The following is an 11,404-nucleotide window of genomic DNA, read 5'->3' as shown; positions in this document are numbered from 1 at the left end:
GGATGACTAAATGTCCAAGGAACCAAAGTTGGCTGCAACAAATGCTGCTCGAAACAAATCCAACAAAAGCTTGAGAAAGTGGGAAAGTCTTAGGAAGCTATGGGTTAAATACCCCCACCTCCACCCACCACCACTATTTACAAACCATGGCAATTTAGGAAAATCACAAAATCTCTCTCCCAGCCCCGGATTTTGCATCTGTAAAATGGGGCTAATGATGCCTGCCTTCCCACCATTCAGAGGATGATGTGATCATTAGAGGAGACAGTGAGTAGTGAAAACACCTAGAGAATCGTGGTAGGCAGAGTTAGGATTTAGGATCACTATCACCAGGAACTTCTGTCAAGTAATCACCAAAGCAAAAAAAAAAAAAAAATCTATATTGCATGAAAAAAAATGGTGCATGCATTTCAAAAGCATCAGTTTCTGAAAAATACTTAAGTTTAGGAATAATTGGAGATAGCTGCAGTATTTTGGCTACAAGCAAGAAAAGATGGCATAAGGAAAGAACCCAAAGAGAGACCATCTTGTGTCCAATTCCTCCATTTCAAGGAGGATTTTAGGGAATGAATTGACACTGCATATAGCTTCTTTTGATTCTAAGACAACCAGCTTCTTTGCTAAGGGAGACTTCAAAAGGCTTTCTTGTAGAGTTGCCACAGGTTTAGGGTGGACAGCAGGGTTATCAGGAGAAGCCAGGAATGGTAGAACAGTCCTCCAAATGGAAGAGTGCTAAGCCTTGGAACTGTTCTAAATAAATCACTTTAAAAATGAATCAAAACAGGGAGTAATGGTGCAGGCACTAGGGTTGCAGCAGATTGGAAAACTCTTTAGGGGTGGAGAGAAATGCCAGACAGATGGGGAAAAACTATGAGAGTCCAGGAAAAGTGGGCAGAGACTAGGCCAAGGGCTTTTGGTGTGGGTAAAGGCAGGCAATGCATTGCATGTGGAAAATGACCCAAATTATGTTAATGATTTATTCAGTCATTAACTTTTCTAGAACACTGAACTCCAACCAAGTACAAAGCATGGTATTAAGATTCTAGTATGGGTAGGTGGAGGGTTGGGAGGGGTGCAGGTAGGACATTAAGAAAATACTGTCTCTGCCTTTAAGAAGCTTTTGATACAGCTGAGGAGAAAGACACAAATAAAAGTAGCAAGGCTTTATGTGATAAACACCACAGGAAAAGAGTATGCAAATTATGGAAGTGAAAGCATAGGGACTGATGCTGATCAGAGGAGGAAGACGGAATCAGGAGCTGTCTCCCAAAGAGGCAGTCTTTCTGGTCTTGTGGCATCATTAGGATTCTGCTGGAATTAGATGGCAGAGTGCTCTTGGTGATGGCATAGGATGTGTATTCAGATGTATTTTGAGTATTTTCACAGAAGGCTTTGGTCTTAAAGGGCTATTCAAGCCCTAGTGAATGTTGGGAATGTTTAGGAGAGTGTTAAATGTGAAGAGGTCTGTGTGAGCCAATCCTCATCATAAATAAGTTAAACCATGTTGTTATCTGCATCCAGTGTGGCTAAAAATGTCTGGCACCCTTTAAAAGGCTGTTATTGCTAAAGTGCGCACATACAGATAACTTACAAAGAGGTTAATGGGAACCAGCTGAGCTGGAGTGTGGTTACCCTGGGTTTTCAGGATACAAGAGTCATTTAGAAGCTCAGAGGTGGTGTCTCAGGCTATTCTGGAACTAAAAGATTGTCTACTCCAAAACCAAAGGAAGGAGCAGGCCAGGCTCATCCAAGACCTTTATATAAACCTTATCAGATAAATGAGTAATAAGTATTATTAACATGCCCTACCAGATTTTTTTTTAAATAAAGATGAGAAGATGCTTTTGGTTAACTGTAAGTCAAGGACATAAAGATAGTAAGTATGTTTTTTTCAATTTATTATTTGGTTTTTTAAGTTGTTTTAGTTGAAAATAGTTATTTCATCACAGATGGCACAGTGCTTTGATACAGTCCACACTTGAGCACTTGTGTTATATACAACTGGCAGGAATATCAACCGTTGAACAAAATGCTGTGGGGGTTAAGGGGAGGCACAGAGTCATTCTTCCTGGAGTAATCAAGGAGTGCTTTATAGAGATCATGATGGAGGAAGAGGATTCCAAGGAGTTAAGTGTGAAGGCCAGTCCTTCCAGGGAGACAGAACAGCATGCACGTGGGGGCCCACTGCAGAGGACGATGGGTAAAATACTGGAGTCCTCTGAATTTGGGCAATCTGTCACTGCCCACCACCCCAGCCTCATATTCAGTTGTCATTTTCTCTCCGAAGGGCTCCCTCTTCCTTCCTATTCTGTGTCACCCATGAGATAAGGGCTTTTGTCAGCTCTCCCTGGGAACAGAATTACATGAATGCCCCTGCCCCTATTCTCTCCTTCCACTAACTCTTCCTCCTTACTACTGACAGCTTTTCCAAAATCTAGAGCTCGCCATGTCACTCCTCTACTGAAAAACTTGAAGACTCCCTTACCCATCAATGTTCATTTTTATTTATATGGGGTTTTCCCATTTTTGGCAAAAGAAAATATCTGGATTTCCTGTTCTGCAGTAAAGAAAGGATAATTTTAACTTAAATCTGGGAGAAAAGACTTCAGTGACAAGTTCTGACCATTAGACAATCCCATGAGGGCAAATGTTTGCTTCCTCTTTCGGAAGGAAAGAGCATGGAGGAGCATGGGCCATCAAGTAGAACTCTGCGTTGTCACGTGGTCACTTTTCCGGAGGCTGGCCCAATGGATTATGGGAGAAGGGGATAAAGAAGACATCGCCCACCCCCATGGAGCTTATAGTTCCAGCAGAAGGAACAGTACACAGATAATCATCCAAATAAGTACTTAATTGCAGTTCTGTGATAGAAAAGGTAAGAGTTCAGGAAAGATTAATCCAAGCTAGATAGAGGTGGATTTAAGGCCTTGGGAAAAGTTGAAATTGCCAGTGGAGAGTATGGTAATGAGAACTCCCAAAGAACTCAAGAATTTAGAATTTGGAGGAGGAGGAACAGGCAAAAGATCCTAAGAACAGTCAGAAGGTATAAAGAAGACCAAAAAAGTATTTTTATCACCAAAGCCAAGAGGAAGAAAGTTTAACCGCATTGAATGCTCCTGAGAAGTCAAGTCTGATTAAGGTGGAAAATTCATATTGGGTAAAGCAAAAAGGCTATTGGTGGCCCCAGCAAGAGCAGTTGCCGCAAGGTGGTCAAGTGGGAAGCCAGAATGGAAAGGAGAAAAGGAGAAAGAGGCAGGGTCTGTACATATCTCTTAAATTACAAGCTTGGCTGTGAATGAAGAGTAGACAGAACAGTAGGTGAGAGCTTGAGTGATGTGTGGAGTTAAGGGAAGTTGTGTTTGCTTGACTTTATTTGTAATGGAGAATTCTAGCATGTATTTGAGTGCTAAAGGGAAGAATCCAGGTGTGAGGAAGAGGTTAAATATTTGGAAAGGAGAAGGTATACCTACTGGAACAGGATCCTTGCATCTTAGGTAGGAGAGGATGAGATCCGGTGCACATGTGGAGGGACTGGCCTTGGTTGAAGGAGGGACATGCCCTCCCTTGTACTATATGTGGGAGGAGAGGGCAGGTGCAAATGCAGTCCATCAGTTTTCTCTGCCAGGCTTCTGTCTGGGAGTAAAGGGGTTGGAAGCATAAAGCTCTGAGAGGAAGAAATGAAATGTGATTGTGAAAGTGGCAGAAGCTTCTAGAAAAGCATGGTAAAACTGCTAAGCAGTGTTGAGGACCCTAACAAGGTTGGAGAACATGAAGTTGGAGCCACACCCAAATGTGCCATATTCTCCAGTCACACTGATCTGCTCAGACACAGGCATAAATAAGTCCTAGGGGCTTTGCCAGGCAAGGACCATCAAGAGGGACACGACAGATTTAGTAATATTTTTAGGACACCGTGGGAAGAACTATGCCCTCTAAGCTAGATACAAAAGGAAGTAAAGATAGGAGGATGTTCATGGGCAGAGAGAAAGTGGAGGGACCACAGGCTTGGAGATTTCATTGAGGCTGGAAGATAGTGAAGGAACTTGAGCAAATGAGCTGGAAGGTTGTGGTGAGAGAATGACATTTCAGAGGACGTGCAGTTTCTGATGATGTCAAGGTCCCAGCTGCACCCCTGGGAGTGTGCTGAAGTGGAGGGAGAAGGCTGTTGAAGGTGCATTCGTCAGGGAACTCTGCAGCGAAGGTGTTGCTTATATCAGCCATAAGGACATTCAGCTGCTGAGGATGATGGGGTGGAGAGGAAGACACAGAGAAAGAGGCTAAGCCTTCAGTGACTAGAGGAGTCAGTGTGAACCTTAAGGAGCTTACAGTATTTTAGAAGGAAAAGGGGAGCAGTGGTCCAGAAGCAGCACGCTGGAAGACCAACCCCAGCTCCCAGCACTGAATCAGGGGATGTATGATAGAAAACACATCTTCTTCTTGAGAGGGCAGGCAGGGTCAGCCCAAGTTCAGGGAAGTGATGGAGTTGGAAAGATAACTGGGGAAGAAGGAGAGTTTGGTGGAGCCTGGGGAAGTAGGGAATGGGAGCTGGAATGGGGGGAGGGCAGGTAGAAAGCAGTAGCAATTCCTGGAATAGCAAGAAGACTTGGTGACAGCTGTAGCATGTATCTCGGTGAAGTCTGGGGATACTTAATACTCTCAAATGAGTTCAGCGGCTTCAGCTTTGGATACTTTGTAGAGGGCAAGGCCACCCGAATTATGACAGGCATGGTTTACAGATCATGGTTTCTGAAGCCCTTTATGTCACTTTAAAGTGCACAGATGATAAATTACACAAAACAGATGTAGCATTGGTCCACCAGCTTTACAGAAAAACATGTAAGTAATCAGACATCTGAGCCAATGAAATTTTTTTGTGTATTAAGTCCTATTTTATCTGCCTTTCCAGTCCGTTCCCCTGCCATTTGCCCAACACCCCACCCAGCTGTACCAAACCAATCCTAACTTCCCAGGCACACCGCCCCAATTCTGGCCTCTGAGATTTTGTGTGTATGCTTCTCCAGTATAACACCTGGGCTGGAGGCAGGTTAGCTAGTGTTACCTGGTTAGCCTTTATTCCTTCTCCTCATTAAATCAGCTGAGCATTTTTCATTGCCTCAGGGAAGCAGAGTACAGAGGGAAAGAAACACTTTCTGGGCTTGTGGGTTTCAAAAATCCAGGCTCTATAGCGGTAGGCAGGACTGGTCACAGTGGCGGCTTTGGGAAAAGAAATGTGGGATAGGAGCAATGCTTCTTACTCCCTCCTCCCACAGAGAGATGAAATCTTCTCAGACTGGAGGGAGGAGGAGAGACAGAAGAGGACAGCTGAGAGACAGGGCAAGTTGCCTGGATAAAGATGCCCTAGGATCTTGCTTCTTCCCCAGGCTCTGCAGGAAGCAAGGCACAGACTGCTTTGCTCCTGTGCTCCCCTCTCCTAGTGGGAGTTTGTCATTAACCCACCTAGCCTGCTAGCTTGTCTCATTTTGGCTTACATTATGCTTTAAATTTGCTTTCACTAACATTATTTAAAGTTTCGAATATCTTAAATTTTAAAAGTCCAGATTTCAGGCCTCTTCAAGGAAAATGCAGAAGATCGGCCCACACTGGACCCACATTCCCTGTGGCAACAATCTGCTGTCCCTTTCAACAGGGCAGGCGCTACCCAATTCCCTTTGATTATTACCCTCTGACCGATGCCCACCAGGCCTTTGTGGCTGTAGAGCCTCAGATCCCCGATGCCCAGGGAGCTGAGTGCCAAGCTACAGACTAGCAATTAGGACCAGACTTGACAAATCGAGTTATAGCCTCAGAGACAAAGCAAATCTACTTTCCCCAACACTGAGAAAGTAGCTGGTTTCCTTGGTGGAAAGCTACAGTAACCCTCTGCTCACTCCTCAAGTTTGCCCAGATTCAGCAGAGGAAAGACTTATCTTTCACCTTGCAAAAGACTCAGACGTGACCCTTCTCTGCCAGGTTCAAAGAAGAATATGTGATAACACTCTCACAGGTCACATTACCAGCACAAGGATTTCCTCTCATTAAAAAGGCATTTGCACATCTGCTGACAGAGCAGGGCAAATGTTGGCACAGCCTGAGAGGTTAAACTATACACCCAAGGTCTCACAGCTAATTAGTGACAGAGTTTAGAACTCAGGCCTCCTCTTTTCCCAGCCAGTGCCCTTGAAGATTGGACCGTTTCATTCTGCCTTGGAAGCCCTTCCTTTCTCATGCAAATAGAAATACTTCTGCCAGTTCTTTCTCCAACCACAGAGTCAAGGATGAGGCCACAGTTTTGATCACACCTCGACTCAATCAAATTTTCCATGTTTATTTTTACTTCTAAACTATGGGTTTAACAGATTTTTAGAGCGTGTTTTCTAAAAAGAGCTTATATTTGCTCTTGCCCTTTCAGAATAAGCTTTCTAAAGCTGACCTGAACTGTGTGGAGACAGCCAGAAGGCAAAGAACCAACAAAGCAAAGAGATACCACTAATCTCCAATGGGCCTCGGCACATGAAGATTTTCTAGGTCTATTCTTCCCTTTCGCTCTTTTGTTGCAGCTGGATCATTGTCTGACTAGGAGCATTCATTCTGGAGGGAAAGGCAAGATATTGAGTGAGCTTGATGCATTTTACTACTCTCTCTATGGACTTGGCTGTTGTCATGGTTACTTTTTTCAAAACACCGAGTTGGGACTTTCACCCTTATTCCACAATGGAGAGGGAATCAAAGAACAGGGCGGTCAGCATCCAGGGGAATCTTATGAGAACAGGACTTTCCTTGCTTCTACCCCAATATGCTTCCTACTCTGGAGGGCAAGCCTGCCCTATGTTCCAGACTTTTCATTACAACGCTTGGATCTCTATCATTCCTAGGCAGGCTGAATTGAGCCACATTTTTCCCCTGAGGGTGGTGGAAATCTCTTAGGGACAAAATCAGCCCCATGCCTGTACTGGTGGCGATCCAGAGTTGAAGTGCCTGGGCAGGTGGATCTGGAAGGAGCTGGGTGATGATCTCAAGCAGGCGGCCCCGCAGCCAGCACCGACAGAAGTTGCATGGCCCAGTGCAAAGTGAAAATATGGAGCCCCTTATTCAAACAGCAGGGGTAAAAAAGCCTTTTCCTTTCTTCTGTGGTCTTTCCACATGTCATGGTGTTTCAAATTTGCCATTTAACATTGTGCTCCCACAGGCACAAGGATACTTACAGGGCAAATGCAGACCCCTCACAGGTGCCCCGGGGCCCCACCCTGTGACTCAGCCCCCTGACTGTGCGCCAATCCCATTTCTCCCCACATCTGTGCCCAGCAGTGTTCACTGGGCGGGACAGAGGAGGAGCAGGCAGTCTAAAACTTGAAAAACTGCAGGAGGTGAGACCCTGTGTGAGCCAAGGGTCCAAGTTCCTGGCACATCCACTGTCCCATTAGACTTTGCTTACAAAACACAAATTCAAAGATAAAATTGTTAAGAATCAATATGGTGGCTGCAGATCATTAAACAGCAAGCACGGCTCCTTCTGAGTGCTGGGCCCTATGTGACTCCAGTGGCTGACTGCCTAGGCAGCTGGCAGGCCTGCTCCTGTGTCAGAGGGAAGGGTCCTCCCTCTGCAGACCTCAGTCTAGCAGGCAGGAAGCACTCAAGGGAGCTTTAACTCGACAGCTGATCAGCACTAGGCATTGTTCTTTCCTCCACTCCTTCTCCCAGCCTAGGAGAAAGGCAGATAGATACTCAATAGACAAATAGGAAAGCAAAGTACCAGACTCACTCCTCCCTATGTTTCTTCTAGGACACTGTTCAAATCTTTCTACTGTGTAGGTGGGATTGCATTAGTTACACCAGCCCTCATCTCCCTCCATCTTTTTAAAACCATTTTGTTGAGGCATAATTGACATACACTAAACCTCAAATATTTAAAGCATACAATTTTATGAGTTTTATCTCATATGTATGATTGAAACCATCACCAAAATCAAGATAACATTTTCATCACCCTCTTGTAATCCATCCCTTCCTCCACCCCATTCCCAGACAACTACTAATCTGCCTTCTGTCACTATTGATTAGTTTACACTTTCTAGAATTTTATCTCAGTGTAATCATACAGTCTGTATTCTTTTTTGTCTAGCTTCTTTCAGTCAGCATGTGAATTTTGAGACTCCTTCATGTGATTGTTAATATCAGCAGTTAGTTCCTTAATATTGCTGAGTGATATTCTATTGTATAGTTAAGCCATAGCTTATCCATTCATTTATTAATGATCATTCAGGTTGTTTCCCAGTTTTTTTGGCTATTCAAATAACACTACTATGAACACTAGAGTACAAAAATGGAATAGCTGTGTTGTATGGTTAAGTATACGTGTAACTTTTTAAGAAACTGCCAAATTATCTTTCAAAGAAGCCGTTCCAGTTGCTCCACATTCTCACCAACACTTGGTATGGTCAGTCTTTTAATTTTAGCCATTCTTAAAAGTATCTGATTGTGGTCTTAATTTGCATTTCCCTAATTACTAATAATTTTGAGCTTTTTAAAGTGAGCATACTGGCCATTCATTTATCTTCTCTTGTGAGGTATCTGGTCAAATATTTGCCCTGTTTTTTAAAATTGGTTTGTTTGTCTTAATGAATTTTAAGAGGTTTTTAAAAAAACATTCTGGATTCAAGTTTTTTGTCTAGTATATGTGTTCCAGATATTTTCTCCCAGTCTGTGGTCTGCTTTATTTTCTTAGTATCAATTGAAGATCAGAAGTTTTTAATTTTTGATGAAGTCCAAGTATCAATTTTTCTTCTATAGTTCATGCTTTTTCATATGTTCTAAGGAAACTTTGCCATGTCAAGGTCGCAAAGATTTTTCTCTTGTTTTCTCCTAAAATTTTAATAGTTTTAGGTGTTACATTTAGGTCTATGATTCATTTTGAGTTAACTTTTGTGTTTGGTGTGAGGTAAGGGTTGATGCCTACCCCTCACCCCCACCCAATGTGGATATCCATTTGATCCAGCACCATTTGTTGAAAAAACTCTTCTTTTCCCATTGAATTGCCTTGGTACCTTGGTTTAAAATTGGCAATATGTTTCTGGACTCTCTGTTCTATTCCATTGATCTATGTTTATTTTTTGCCAATACCAAACTGTTTTGATTACTGTAGCTTTATAGAAAGTATTGAAACGTGAAGGTAAGGTTGGTAAATTGGAAGAGAAGTTCTCCAACTTTGTTCTCTTTAAAAACTACTTTGTATAGTGGCTATGGAGGTGTGCTGTTCAGATCTTCAAAAGAACCTACTATTGGGAGCATAGTTGATGGCTCCACCCTGTGGATTCACTGTTCACAAAAAGGCCATCTTTTTCTTGGTAGCTCCCAGCCAATGACTAAGTATGGTAAGGGTACTAGTGATAGCCCATTCCCGCCAATGCAGGACTCTTCCAATGGGCAATCTTTTCTTGGGGATGCCCCTTTCCTGACTAAAACTCTCAGAACTACATTGTAGTCTGAAGCCCTTTCCCGATTCTTCCTCCCCTCTCTCCTTTCATAGGTGTTAGACCTGCATTGGGATCTGATAGCTTCCTTGTCTACTTCTGCTCTCTCCCCTTTTATCCTTCCTTGCCATTTTCCTCTATAAATCTCTTGCATATTTAAATCCAGTCTTGCTGCCTGCTTCTCAGAATTCCCACACTTTGGTTATCCAAGGTTTTTTGCATTTCTATATAAATTTTAGAAATCGGCTTGTGAAATTCTACAAAACAAACAAACAAACAAACAAACAAAAAAGCCTGCTGGAATTTTATTTGACAGTTTATTGACTCTACAGAACAATTTAGGCAGAATTGCCACCTTCACAGTATTGTCTTATGTCACAAATCTGATATATCTCACCATTTATTAGGTCTTCTTCAATTTATCTCAGCAGTGTTTTGTGCTTTTCAATGTAGAGGTCTGAGACATCTTTTGTTGGATTTATTCCTAAATATTTTTATGGCTTTTGGTACTACTGTATTGAAATTGTTTTTAAATTTTTATTTTTCAATTGATTGCTAATAGTGTATAAGAATACAATTGAATTTTGTATGTTAACCTAGTATCCTGAAACCTTGTTAAACTAATTGCTAGTCTCAGTAGTTTTGTCTCAGATCCCCTTACCTTTCTAAACAAAATTTTCATGGGACTCTTGTGCTCTGGTAGGAGTCAGGTGTGGGTAGCTGAAGCTTCAGCCTTTGCCTCCTCAGAACCTCCTTGCCCCTGACACCTTCGAAAACAGCTTCTGAAAATTTCTCAAGAACTCCGAGACTCCAAGTAACACAGTGAAACAACCCATTGTCCTAGCAGAGATGATATTTACTGAGTACAGTTTGCCCATGTGTTATAGGCATTTTATCTAATTTTAGTCTTTAAAAGAAAGAAACACCTTGTGAGATTAAAAAAAAATCAGTTCCATTTTAAAGATGGAGAAATAGAGGTTAAATCTCCTTTATATTGTCTCACAGTTGGTTTCTGTCTGAAGAAGGATTAAAGTCCATCTGTCTGACCCCAGAGTTCATGCTTTCTCCTCCCCAGCCTGACCCAGGCAGACAGCTAGATTTCAAAATCTTGCTGAAGGCCAAGATTTTGGACTGACTAATTCTGCACTCACTCAGCACATGGGCTGGCAGGTCAGGAGGCCTGACTGGGCTCTGGTATTCTACCCCAATGGCGCCTACCATTCAGTCTGGCTTACCAACTTCCTGTTCTACCCACACTGCTCTTTGAGGGTACCAGTGACTTCTCTATCACCAGTCTGATGAACTGTTTGTTCAAAAGACTAAGAAATTTTCACTTCTCTGCTGCCTTTGCAGAGAACATCTTCTTGAAACAGACTGCTTCTGGTTGTCTTCTAAAGTCTCCTGTCTCAAATCTTTATCTATCTTGTCCTGATTCCTTGTTGTGAGACCTCTTCTCATTAATCACCCAGGGTAACCCAGTCTTTGGACTCAGGTCTCCTGTTTTGTCCATCTCCACGTTTATTCTTGGAGACACTCTTTCAAACACTTGTAGGAGCAAGACCCCTTCTCATCAGGTCTGCCAGTTGCCTAAAGGCACAGTCACCAGGCTTCTTGGGTATTCCAGAATACCCCTATGGTCCCCATAAAACCATTAAAATATCTTGGAAATTCTAATAGTTTATCATCTAAGTGATGTTTTCCAGGTTGCCTCCTCCCCCACCTTTCCCTACTTGCAGAAGAGCACAAATTCTTAGACCCTGTATGTTTTGATTTATACTTTGGGTAACACATTTAACATTTCCGAGGAATGTCCCCACTTGGATAAGCACATTTATAGTATCTAAACCATTTTGAAAAACAACCTCACTAGGTAGTTAATTCCTAAGTTTCTCTTACTTCTAGGGATACCACCGTTCTCTTTGTTTTCCATCTTCCTT

The 11,404-nt window shown here is 42.6% G+C and overlaps 1 protein-coding gene across 3 annotated transcripts in view; it reads left to right on the top strand.

Moving 5' to 3' along the window:
- The window catches only part of GLDN (gliomedin), a 293,878-nt gene that overhangs the window by 157,896 nt on the left and 124,578 nt on the right, over positions 1 to 11,404 (top strand). Inside the window, exon 4 of one of the 3 annotated variants that reach the window (XM_072962426.1) lies at positions 6,410 to 6,612. The exons of 1 other annotated variant lie outside the window; for it this stretch is intronic. The gene's annotated coding sequence lies outside the window, so the exon portion shown is untranslated. Of the gene's footprint in view, positions 1 to 6,409; positions 7,103 to 11,404 lie in introns of all 3 variants that reach the window. One more of the 3 variants, XM_072962439.1, reaches the window with a different exon arrangement.

Source organism: Vicugna pacos, chromosome 6, assembly GCF_048564905.1.
Source record: "Vicugna pacos chromosome 6, VicPac4, whole genome shotgun sequence".
Lineage (NCBI taxonomy): Eukaryota > Metazoa > Chordata > Mammalia > Artiodactyla > Camelidae > Vicugna > Vicugna pacos.
Note: the sequence above shows the minus strand (reverse complement) of the source record. Positions and strands in the feature narration are given on the sequence as shown.